This window comes from Schistocerca serialis, chromosome 3 (genome assembly GCF_023864345.2).
Source record: "Schistocerca serialis cubense isolate TAMUIC-IGC-003099 chromosome 3, iqSchSeri2.2, whole genome shotgun sequence".
In the NCBI taxonomy this organism is placed as follows: Eukaryota; Metazoa; Arthropoda; class Insecta; order Orthoptera; family Acrididae; genus Schistocerca; species Schistocerca serialis.
The window spans coordinates 595,331,166-595,344,705 of record NC_064640.1 but is presented as its reverse complement, the minus strand read 5'-3'; positions in this window follow the sequence as shown (position 1 = coordinate 595,344,705).

Sequence of the window (13,540 nt, the reverse complement as noted above, 5' to 3'; positions counted from 1 at the left end):
AGAGAAAACAATCTTTCATGCATCAGAGAAAGCAGAATCATTTTATATTCGGGAACAACAAGTTGTAGTTCAAGAGGATGTTGGTGTTTTGTACACTATGGCAAGTCCCGTTTCACCAGTGCAGAGATACATCACAACTGCATTTACAAAACAAATCGTGAGAGCCTGTCTTCTAATTGAATGTCCTTTAAGATTTTACCGTATCCCTCTCTCTTCCATTATGTCAAAATGAATTACCATCTGTTTGTGTGCATTTGACATTTTTGCTTCATAATTCCCCTCTACTGAAATGTCTTTAAAGTTTCTGTCAAGCAGGAATTCTTGTGTTCTAGTTTTGTAAGCAATTTGATCATCACTGTCTATTTCACGCAATCTACTCACATACTGGGAAAAAACACTGTTGTTTCTAGTTTCTACAATGAGCTATAATTCAAGTGCTGTCTACTTTATAATTAGAGGTTATGAAGTATGAAATGACACAGGACTTGCAGTAACATCTTTTTTTTAAACACACAGTCGTTACAATAATAATAAAAACAGTACTGAATCCATGAGAATAAGTACAGCCGATGTCTATTGCTTTTATGAGCACCATCAGCGTAGTTTTGAGAAAACTGTCGGCATCAAAACTTTAACCAGTTATACCACTCTTTGTAGTAGAACCCCCTATAAGGTTTTACCATGTCGCTCTCTTGTGAGACATCGAAAAAACAAATACTGTTTGCATGTTGACATTGACCATATAACATATACGCATATTGCTCCATCAGAGCACTGCTCAAAGTCGCTTGCACAGATCAGCATAAAGTTTTGTCGACGTTGCTGGAGGAATACCATACCTATCAGAATATCATTCGCAAGAGAGGGTTCCTATATTAGTCCTTCATAAGCAGTTAGTACATTGTTTTTACAGCTGTAATGCATCCAAGCAGTGTATAACTACAGCTTTGCACATCGTGATACATGTTGTTTTTGCTACCGTGACTTCAATGTCTGTGTCTGCTGCTAAACTGACATTAACACGTTCCCATCGTTTGGCTCTCACAGAAAGCTGAACATCGCATGCTCTGAACTATGCAGCCCGCACAACACACAGGTTGGTAGAAATAAAACACAGATGGGATGTTTCTCATTGACAAATTTGTGGAAGACATTGCGACATATGGGAACTGGAAGAGATTAAAGCATTTTAGAGAGTTTCCAACAGCTATACAAAGGTGATGACTTATACAATTAATCTGACCTTCAACAGCAACAGGGTAGCAGATGTCTCAGAGTTCCATTTCGAAGAGCATTGCTTCCTCATTTTGCAGTCATGTACATGATTGCTGTTCTGCTGGTGACCACTGCCGAAAGGTGCCATTCACAATACATGCGAGCTCATAGAAATAAAAAGAGGTACAGTTATCTTATTGGTGAAAAAAATTAAAGAAAGTAGAAACATTGGGAGGGCATCACATCGTAAGGAAATAGGACAAGTCTGCAGCACTGACGAATGCTTCCAAACACCCATCTGAAGGTGATGACTTCTACATTTAATCCCATGCTCTACAGTGACAAGTAGCAGATATCCAGTGTTCCGCCAAGGCTCCCTGCATCTGAACTAAGGGGTGTCAGTCAATCACTATCCGCTAATCAACAGTGTACCAGTGGATGAATAGTATCGGAAAGACACTGCTTATATAGGATGATATGCATTAATATGCGCTGCAGCAGATAGTGTGATCAAGTTGAACAATTTTATCAGCTGCTCCATAATTTCAGTACCAGCCACTGACACGGCAGAATGCTTCCCAGTGTCTGCATCGTTGATGAATCACCTCTCCACAACACTGCAATTACCACATAGTGGATTTTGAATGCAGACAGATGACTACACAGTACATCCATTCGACCATATACGTAACAGTATACCAGATAGGGTGCTATACCGGTGCAGTTAGCTTATCTACATATTTCCACTGCATCAATCATGGTGAAGAATTTATGATTATGGCTGGCCCATCTTCCCCTGTGTAGATGGGTGCCACAAAGCATTTTTGCATTCCCAGGATAATGTTGAAGATTGACAGATCCCTCCAACATCGTTCTTGACCACTGCTCCCTGCAGTACCAATCTTACCCACGGCATCCATCTAAAAGCACAAGATACCTCCAGATGTGTGTGTGTCAGTGAGGGTGGCACCTCTGTTCAGCTTGTAGGAGACATGAGAGTGCTGTGATGATATAACAGGGAGTTAAGAAGACATATGTGGTTCATACATGATCAAGGAGTTTGAAACATTTCACGTAAATCAACTGTGCTGTCCATTCTGAAGCATTATTCCACTGCCTGGAGTCAGTACCAGGAATGTACCAGCAAGAAAGAAATGATTGGAGAGCGTAAACATACACTCCTATGGTTACATGGTTCTGCAACTAAAACTGCTACATTGTTAAAGCCGTATGGTTTCCAGAGTATTAGTAATGAGGAATGCAGCGCTCTAAATACTCTAAGCACGCTGTATTTGACCCACGTCAGACATACAAACACCCCGCAAGTTTCCTACCCTAGTCACTACGGTAACCAAACGGTTACTATTTACAGTAGCATCACCACAGGAATGGCAGCATTCCTCTTGCACAAAGGAATCCTGGTCTAATATTAGGCAGTTTTGCTCATATGTAGGACAATATAGCAATTTCGTCCTAACACTACATCTCGCGAGCACATCCCCCTCACTCTATTAGTAGTGATGTACACTAGTGGCTATTAAAATTGCTATACCAAGAAGAAACGATGATGATAAACAGGTATTCATTGGACAAATATATTACACTAGAACTGACATGTGATTACATTTTCACGCAATTTGGGTGCATAGATCCTGAGAAATCAGTACCCAGAATAACCACCTCTAGCCGTAATAACGGCCTTCATACGCCTGGGCATTGAGTGAAACAGAGCTTGGATGGCGTGTACAGCAGCTTAAACACGATACCACAGCCATCAAGAGTAGTGACTGGCGTGTTGTGACGAGCCCGTTGCTCGGGCACCATTGACCAGACGTTTTCAATTGGTGAGAGAACTGAAGAATGTGCTGGCCAGGGCAGCAGTCGAACTTTTTCTGTATCCAGAAAGGCCCGTACAGGACCTGCAACATGCGGTCGTGCATTATCCTGCTGAAATATAGGGTTTCGCAGGGATCGAATGAAGGATACAGCCACGGGTCGTAACACATCTGAAATGTAACGTCCACTGTTCAAAGTGCCGTCAATGCGAACTAGAGGTGACCAAGAAGTGCAACGAATGGCACCCCATACCATCACGCCGGGTGATACGCCAGTATGGCGATGACGAATACAAGCTTCCAATGTCCGTTCACAGCGATGTCACCAAACACGAACGCGACCATCATGATGTTGTAAACAGAACCTGGTTTCTTGCGAAAAAATGACGTTTTGTCATTCGTGCACCCAGGTTCGTCGTTGAGTACACCACTGCAGACGCTCCTGTCTGTGATGCAGCGTCAAGGGTAACCGCAGCCAGGGTCTGCCAGCTGATAGTCCATGCTGCTGCTAACGTCGTCCAACTGTTCGCGCAGATGGTGGTTGTCTTGCAAACGTCCCCGTCTGTTTACTCAGAGATGGAGACGTGGCTGCACGATCCTTTACAGCCATGCGGACAAGATGCCTGTCATCTCGACTGCTAGTGATACGAGGCCGTTGGGGTCCATCACGGCGTTCCGTATTACCCTCCTGAACCCACCGGTTCCATGTTCTGCTAACAGTCATTGGATCTCGACCCACGCGAGCTGCAATGTCGCGATATGATAAACCGCAATCGCGATAGGCTACAATCTGACCTTTATCAATGTCGGAAACGTGATGGTATGTATTTCTCCTCCTTACACGAGGCATCACAGCGACGTTTCACCAGGCAGCGCCGGTCAACTGCTGTTGGTGTATGAGAAATCGGTTGGAAACTTTCCTCATGTCAGAACGCTGTAGGTGTTGCCACCGACGCCAACCTATGTGAATGCTCTGAAAAGTTAATCTTTTGCATATCACAGCATCTTCTTCCTGTTGGTTAAATTTCGCGTCTGTACCAGGTCATCTTCGTAGTGTAGCAATTTTGATGGCCAGTAGTGTATTTGATAACGGTCCACTCTCCTACAGAACACTGCAGGTAATAGCTTAAGTCTGATAAAGACATTGATTCTTCTCCTTGATACTTAAATAATAACATTGCTTGTGAGTACCAGCCATAAATCTATAATATCTATATTCGACTGCATGTCAGACTGCACATCAGAGATCTTGTCTGCAGACTTATGTAGCGACGCACTTGATGGAAAGTCAAATCTGCCCCAGTTCTACACGTTTGTCTGACCTCCACTCTACCAAGCAGGAATCTGCAACAAGGAGTTGACATGTGTACAGAGCTGATATCCGCTGTTGTTCTGATACATAAGTATATGCTCTTGTTACTTACCATACGAGCTTCCCTACTTTGGTTTACACCTTCCAAATCTGATACATTCCCACAACCACGTCAGTACATCTACAACTATAGATTTCATGTATTATTTTTATCTTAGTAATACGTAATTCGTTAGTTGACAGTGTGTCGCCTGCACTCAGCATACTGGACCGTGAGAGGTCCCCGTCCCCATACCCACAGAGTGCGCACCCCCGGTAACGTAATTTATAGACAAACAGTTAGCAATTTACACATTCGAACTGCAACCATCCACTGCTGACAGTTCTACGCACATACATGTAGACACTATGCATGGATATTACCAATCGCGAGGTCTCGGTTTCAACCGCTTGTACATTATTTTCGACAAGCTTACAGCCCTGCAAATAGCGAAAAACGCCTGTCAAAACGATTCTGTAGGGGATGTAAGCACATTTATATTCATCCTACTAAAGAGCGTAATATGTTATATGATGGTTATATTGCCGATACTACGTAACAATATTGTCTAGAGTCTCCAGTAATAACAACGAACCAAGGCATCCAGCTGCGCCTACCACATTTCCTTTTTCAGTCTTAAAGATCTGCGGTGTCACATAATTATCCCACCTCCGCTATTTTGTGCGCTAGATGTCCGTCGGAATAATGGAAGCAGTCCTTCGTGAGTATTATACTTATGTAGAATGCAGAACAACGCATTAATTTGGTTTGGTGAAGGTGTTTGAGGAACAGATCGTAGCTGTGGGTGGGGGTAATTCTGAGGCAAACGTCCCTTGTTTGCTGGCCAGTGGCTGGAAAAAGTGGACGCAGCTGCTGGCTTTAAAAATACCCCTTTGTTCAATGTGAGGCTCAGAGATAGCTTGGCACTTCCGATGTAAGTTGCATCTCTCGAAATACATGTTGTTATTCGTCAGGGTACTGGCGTGGGACGAGGACGCTTAACTCTCCTTGTTTCTCCTCTTCAAGCAGGTTTGTTGCAGGTGGCTGCTATGGGGGAGAAAAATATTCTGAGAAACAGATGGAGACCCCTTCTGAAAACATCGTTCGTTTGCTAGCATGTGGATGGAAAATGGGACAGATCGGCTATCATTAAATAAAGCACACTTTGTTCATTATATCTGGCATGCCCAGTGCCAGCTGCATCCCTCGATATATATGTTATTTGCGTTAGGACATAGCTGCAGGAGGAAGGCGCTAACCTTGGACAACAAATCTATTGTTTGTGCTAGATGCCCACCAGACCCCTCCCTGGCTCCGACTGCGTTGTACATTACACTCACCTGTCGATATGCAACTACTGGCTGCCACCCTCCTGTGGTGTGGAAGTCGAGGAGATTGCTATTTTTAGAGATAGAGGCGGGCAAGCGCTCACCGACCCGATCGCCGGCCATCGAACCAAGCGGTGCACGTGGCGTGGTTTGTGTCATCTCAGGCCACCTGAGTGACAGGAGCGCGCGTGGCGCGGCGCCCTTCGATTTCAAGACCCTGGAGCAGAGTAGGAGGTGGTAGGCGGGTGCAGTGATCCAGTGAACCCGATCCTGCTCTCCTGCTGGTGGATCCACAGCACATTATATCCAGAACAGTGTCTACAGGATGATCCACAATGCAGATTGGGTTCGAAGGTGGACCCACCAGTGAGAGGACTGGGTTAGGTCTGTGGCAGCCATCCATAACACTCCCATAGACACAGACAGACAGAAACATCGAACTAATGCACTGGATCTGCGAAGAACTGGGTGCAGTCGAATATAATGGTATAATCGTTCGACTAATGAATTGTTCTGTACCGTTCGTAAGCATAACACTCACGAAAGACTGTCTACGTCCTTTCGACGGACATTTAGTTTACAAAAAGCGGAATTGCGATGATAATGTGCCGTCATCGTGGCTCTATAAGACTAAAAAGGGAAGCGTGATAGGTGTAGCAGGATGCCATGGTTTGTTGTTATTACTGGAGAATCTAGACAGCATTGTTACGAAATTTCTGTAATATAAACTGCGTCGAACATGTTATTCCCTTTAGCAGGATAATTTAATTCCGCTACAGAATCGTTTTTCCAAGAGATTTTCGCCATTTATGGATTTGTAGCGGCGTAGAAAATAGCGCACAAGGAGCTGAAATCGAGACTTCGCGATTAGTAATATCCAGGCATAGTCTCTATATGTAAGTGTGTAGAACTGTCAGCAGTGGACGGTTGCACTTCGCATGCATAACTTGCTAAATGTTTATCTATAAATTACGCTGCCGAGGGTGCGCGCTCTGTAGGTACAAGGGGAAACTCTCATGGTCCATGATTGTAAGTGCAGTCAACACACTGCCAACTAACGAATAACTTAGTACTTGGATACAAAAAATATCCAAAATCTGTATTTTGTAGATGTCCTATTACGGTTGTGGTGATGTATCGGATTTGGAAGGTGTAAACAAAAGTAGCTAAGCTCCTGTGGTAAGCAACAAGGGCATACACTTATGAGAAATAAAATATATCAGAGCAACATCAGGAATCAACTTCCTACATATGTCGACTCCTTGTTGCAGGTCCTTACATGGTTGAGTGGAAGTCAGATGAACGTGTAGATCTGTGCCACACTTTGAGTTTCTTTCAAGTGCGTCGCTGAATGAGTCTGCAGACAATTTCTTTCCAGAGTCCGAGTGTAATGTCTGCACCACTTTCTGAATCTCGTATAGGTAAGAAAAGGATGTTACTATACCTTCTATACTTTGAACTACCTAGTTTCAACTACTTTTCAAGGTCACCGTCTATCTCTTCTACCCATCGGAAAGACACGCTCATCGATCATTGCATACAAGAAATATCTTAGGGTTTTTGGAAGGATAACGAATAAGACAAGCAAATATTCTAGTACAAAAATTTTAGTAACGGTTCCATATACATTTACATACATAATACTACTCTTTCCTTGCTTTTGTTAGGTATAGGTTTAATAAAGTCCTATTTAATTTTTAACTCATAACTTAAATTCACGTGTGAATCATCTGTTTCTTTCTCCAGCCACTAATTTGACAAACAGAAAGAAGGTACATTCTCGAATTCCAGTATGTATCTAATGTTTATCTTGTAAACTACTTCTTTTATGCATTTAACAGTTAGTTCTGCTTCTTCTGGCTGTTTTCCTTGGCGACAGCATTCGGGATGTTTAATTTGTCCTCTTATTTCCTGCATAACACTGTTGTTATAATACTCCACATCTTCCTGGGCATAGGCTGCCACAAGTTCCCCTGCTGCAAATTCTTGTGGAATTTCGGTACAAAACTTTAATTTTACATTTAGCCATATTTCTCAATACAGTGTGTTTAAAGCCATATGTAAACCTGGCCTGCACATCCGCAATTGATTCTTTCTTTTTCATTTGCTGCTTATATTCTTCCTAAATATCCAGTGTACTTTTCCGTGCACATAGGACATTAACTATACTTAAAGGCGTAATTTCTTTAATGGGGAATGGTATAAGTCTTTTTGAAACATTGGTTCTTTTTCTTGGGACTTGTGGTATAACATCGTCTCTGTCAACAGCTCCTAATTCAGCAATATCTGTATCTAACGGTATTGTGGAGAAAAGTGTTCTAGACTGAGAAAAATAAGTTTCTCCTGCTGTAACGTAACACTTCTGTATAATGACCATATCGTCTTTATTGGAGTCAGAGTTACGAATCTCCACGTAGTTTATAGGTACATAATTAAAACTGTATTCAGACAGAACACAGATGATGAGCTTTTCTCGGTCTTGAGTATCTGGAAGACTTACTTGTGCACCTGTCAGTTTTCGGGTACTCTTATTACCACAGTACACAAACTGCAGAACGTTATTAAACACAATGCAACAACTGTTCGGCAGGTTATCTGTTAATTGACTCCACATGGACTGAATTGGCACAGAGTAAAGTGGAGCGCACTGTAAATAATGTTTGTTGACGTCTAGTACAAGTAAACACTCTTGCATACAGTCGAATACATGATCCATTCTGTAGTTGTATATTGTAGCCTACAGCCTGGTTATGCCATGCTGCTTAGCCAGGTTTCCCGTAGTCGCACATATGGACACTATAAAATCTATAATGTGGTTACCAGAATCTCTTTTCAATCCAGGACTTGTGATTTGACATACTAATTTGTTATATATCTTTACTTTGCAACTGGAGCTTAACCACGTTAGACAGACTATTCCAAATGTCTTACTGTTGTCCATAATTACAGTGTTGTTTCACTAGCGATTCTCTTCCTTGCAGAAGCCGTGGTTTGATGTTAACTAGTCACAAATCAACATTTTATTAAAAATTCCGGCAAAGTCTTGCGTTACGTCGCAATGAAAAAGGTAATAGTTGTTTACAGGTAGCTGTTGCAATATTCCAATAAGCTCTTCCATTAGAACATCCATTTTAGCGTCAGCTATTTCCATTTTATATGGTATAACCACAGGGTTTTTATATGTCCTCGAAATATTTTCCATTGCTTCCTTGCCGATTTTTTCTCGCATCCCACTTGCAATCACACGTTCGTTCCCGTGTAGGAGAAAAGGCAGCTTCGCCTTGACACCATGTCTCGCTGTCACGAAATTGGAGAATTTACTATGTAGATAATGGTTAAGTGAGCCGCAGATCTCCTTCTATAACATTACAGACCCACCACTTCATAATTTTTCTTGACAGGTCACTTGATCACAGATTTTAACCACCATAGTGTTATCGCAAAACGGTTCTGTGATAGGTGTAAGCACATTTACATTCTTCTTGCTAAGTAGTACACCATTTTCGGTGTAATTTACGGTGCCAGTGACAGTAAGAAATGGTTCAAATGGCTCTGAGCACTATGGGACTTAACATCTGAGGTCATCAGTCCCGTAGAACATAGAACTACTTAACCATAACTAACCTAAGGACATCACACACATCCCAGTGTCTGTAGCCAGATTATCCAGGTTCTGTTGTAATAACCATAATCCGAAGCGTTCGTCTGCTTGTCTTGTCTTCCTTCGTAATAGCTGAGAAATGAATAAAATCTTCTCAGTTTTCAAGCCTCGTCAATTCCAATAAAATTCTCGAGCTTTCTATGGTTAGCTTCCGCACTGTCGTCAGGAGTAAAACAATTGAAAGCCGGGACTGTTTTTTTTCTTTATTGTAATTTAATTCCCTTGCCCCATATGGGCAGGGGAGGGCTGGCAGAAGTAAAGTTCTCTGCTCTTCAGCCAATAGGCATTACAAAAATACAGAAGCCGGCCGGAGTGGCCGCGCGGTTCTGGGCGCTACAGTCTGGAACCGAGCTTCCGCTACGGTCGCAGGTTCGAATCCTGCCTCGGGCATGGATGTGTGTGATGTCCTTAGGTTAGTTAGGTTTAATTAGTTCTAAGTTCTAGGCGACTGATGACCTCAGAAGTTAAGTCGCATAGTGCTCAGAGACATTTGAACCATTTCAGCCAAAATACAGAAGGGTTATTACATAAAAAGGGGGGATAAAAAGGGAGACATAAAAACAGTGTAAAGGGGGATGATGGGAGTTAAAATATACACTAAGATGGGGACATGCACTGGGGTCAAGTTAAAAAGTTGACATAAAGTTAAAAGAACACAGCTGGCAAATCAAAGTGCACTTAAAAACACTGGATGCCAACACAAGTTAAAAGTCGGCAACAGGATAAAAATCACACACAGCAAGACACTTAAAAAACCACTGAAAACGACAGAACACCCATGAAGAATTAAATAACTGCTGATACGGACCTGTGGAGGGACTGGAGGCTGGAGATGAGGGAAAAAGAAGGGAGGAAGGTGTGGTGAATGGCCTGGTGGGCGGGGGAGGAAGAGGAAAACAAGGGGACAGAGGCCTCACCAAGAGGCAGGAGAAGGGCAGGGTGGGCGGGGGATGAAGAGGGAAGACAAGGAAAGAGGGAGTGCAGAGACACTGAAGGGGAGCACAGGAGAGGGAGGGGGTGTAAGAGGAGGAGCCCCTCAGGAGGAGGGAGGGGGAGGAGAGGGAGTCCTGAGGAGGAGGCAGGACGAAGGTGGGGTTAGAACTGGTAGGAGTGGTAGACATCAGAGCGAAGCTCATCATCTGGGAGGAGTAGCTTCAAATGGCTGTGAGGACTATGGGACTTAATTTCTGAGGTCATCAGTCCCTAGAACTTAGAACTATTTAAACCTAACTAACCTATGCACATCACATACATCCATGCCCGAGGCAGGATTCGAACCTGCGACCGTAGTGGTCGTACAGTTCCATGCTGTAGCGCCTAGAACCGCTCGGCCACCCTGGCCAGCGGGGAGGGAGGAGTAGGTGCTGGAAGTTGCATTGGAAAAGGAGGTGGAGGGTGTGGAGATATAGAGAGGGCAGGACACAATGGTAAAGGCGCGAAATGGTCTGGGGGTGGAGAGGAAGGGGGACACCAGGGGTAGGTGGGGATCAAGTCGGCAGGCAATTTACAGGGTGTGGACATGCTGAAGGTAGGAAAAGGAGAAGGTGGGGGAAGGGAATGAGGTCGTAGAGGATGTGCATGGGGGACAGAAGGCGAATACGGAAGACAAGGCAGAGTGCATGACGTTCTAGGATTTGGAAGGCTTTATAGAACCTGGGAGGGGCGGAAATCCAAGCAATGTTGGCATAATAAAGGATGTGGCGGATAAGGATTTGTAGGTGTGGAAAATGGTGAAAGGTGGCAATCCCCATGTCCGGCTGGACTGGAGTTTCAGAAGGTTGAATCTGTTGTGGACTTTGTGTTTGGCTTATAGGGAGATGGGGAGTCCGGGTGAGGTGGTGGGTAAGGGTGAGGCCAAGGTATTTGAGGGCAGGAGTGAGGTGGATAGGATGGCCATAAATGATTAGGTGGAAATCATGGAGATGGAAGGAATGGGTGGTGCAACCTATGATGGTCGCCTGAGTCTTGGGTGGGTTGATGCAAAGGAACCACTGGTTGCACTAAGTGGTCAACTGGTCAAGACGCGTTTGGAGGGTATTTTGGGACTGTTGAAGGGTAAGATAAGGGGTTAGGAAGGCGGTGTCAACATAAAATTGTAGGAGACGAACAGGTGGGGCCGGTTTGGGCATATCAGGAGTATACAGGAGATAGAGGAGAGGGGAAAGGATTGAGCCTTGGGGCACGCTGGCGGAGGGATAGAAGTTACAGGAGCTGGAATTGTGGATAGTGACACTAGAGGGACGACAGGAAAGTAGGGAAGCAACAAGGTGGACGAAATTGATAAAGAGAGGCTACGTCTGGAGTCTGAAGAGGAGCCCAGGATGCCATACATGGTCGTAGGCGTTCTGGAGGTCAAGGAAAACAAAAATAGTGGAGCAACTGGAGTTATGTTAGAGGGAAAGAAGATTGGTGAAGTTAAGGAGCTGCTCGTTGGCTGAGAAGGAAGGCTGGAAGCCACACTGAATAAGGGGAAGGAGGTGGTGCTGGTTACAGTAATGGTGAATACGGCAGGAGAAGATGGTTAAAAAATGGTTCAAATGGCTCTGAGCTCTATGGCACTTAACATTGAGGTCATCAGTTCCCTAGAACTTAGAACTACTTAAACCTAACCAACCTAATGACATCACACATATCCATGCCCGAGGCACGATTCCAACCTGCGACCGTAGCGGTCGTGCGGTTCCATACTGAAGTGCCTAGAACCGCTTGGCCACACCGGCCAGGAGAGGATGGCCTCGAAGACATTACTGAAAATGGAGGCGAGGCAGATGGGATGAAAGGAAGACATATCATTATGGGGTTTTTTAGGGTTTAGGACATGGGAAGTCTTCCACTGGTCAGGGTAGAAGCCAGTGGAGAGGACGACATTGTACAGGGTAGAAAGGACTGCCAGGTAGGATGGGGGGGATTCCTTGAGGTGGCAGTAGGTTAAAATATTGTTCAAAAGGCTCGGAGCCCGATGGGACTTAACATCTCAGGCCATCAGTCCCCTAGAACATAGAACTACTTAAACCTAACTAACCTAAGGACATCACACACATTGGGACAGAGTTATCAATGTGGCCATGGACGGTGGGGAAGAGGGAGTAGTCAAAATGGGGATCAGCGGAAATGGAGAGGTCGGAGAGGTGGGAAGTAAAATGGTTAACCTTACTGAGGTTGTCATGGAAGGGGCGATCGTCGTGGAGAGTAGGGTATCGCAGGGTGGGATGGCTACCAGTAAGGGGGCGGAAAGCTGACCAGTACTTAGAGTAGTTGACAGGGAGGGTGGAGTTGAGGCATGTGAATTTCTGGCGCCAGTCCAAGCATTTCATTGCTGTAAGGAGGTTCCAGATGTGTCGCGGTAATCGGCAGTGGTGGATGAGTGTATCCCAGTTACAGGTGTGGAGGAAGGAGCGGTAGAGCCTGCAGGATTCACAAAGAAGAAGGATGGCCTGTGGAGGAAGCATATGGTGAAGAGGGTGGTTCAGTTTGGTAGGGACGTGGGCCTCCTCAGCGTAAGTAGATGGCCTTCTGAAGGAAGGAAGATGCATGGGTGATGTTAGCGGGATGGTGAAAGGTGAGGAGGTGGCTTTTAACCTGTGAGGCAATGGATTCCTGGTAGGCATCCCAGTTGGCATGGCAGTAGTCATGGATAGACTTTGGAGGGCAGCTGGGTAGGGGGCTGCAGGGGGCCACAGGCAGAGGAGATGGAGAGATGGACAGGAAGGGGTTACTACCAATGGGATGAAGGACATCCATGGCGATATGACCAAGGAGGTTCGGGGGAAGTGAGGATAACATCATCGATGGAGTTACTTTCAGGACAGGTGTGTTGTGGGAGAGGAACAATGTCAGCATGGACAGTGGCAAGGATCTGATGGAACAACCAAAGGGTTGCAGGGTCACAGCTGTGGATGTTGAGGTCAGCGACTATCACATAGGTCGAGAAGGTATGGTAAGCATGAGAAATGAAGTCGTAGGGGAGAGGAGCTGAGGGACAGATATAGGTAGTGGCACAGGTGATGGTGAGGGAGGGAAAAAGATGCTGAGGAGAAGGTGTTCAGTTGGGTCATTGAGGAGGGATTGTAGCCAGACAGGAACTTACTTGAGGTGGCCAATAGCGACTCCACCTGGGGCTAGGGGGATTGTCAGCATTGTGAAGGACGA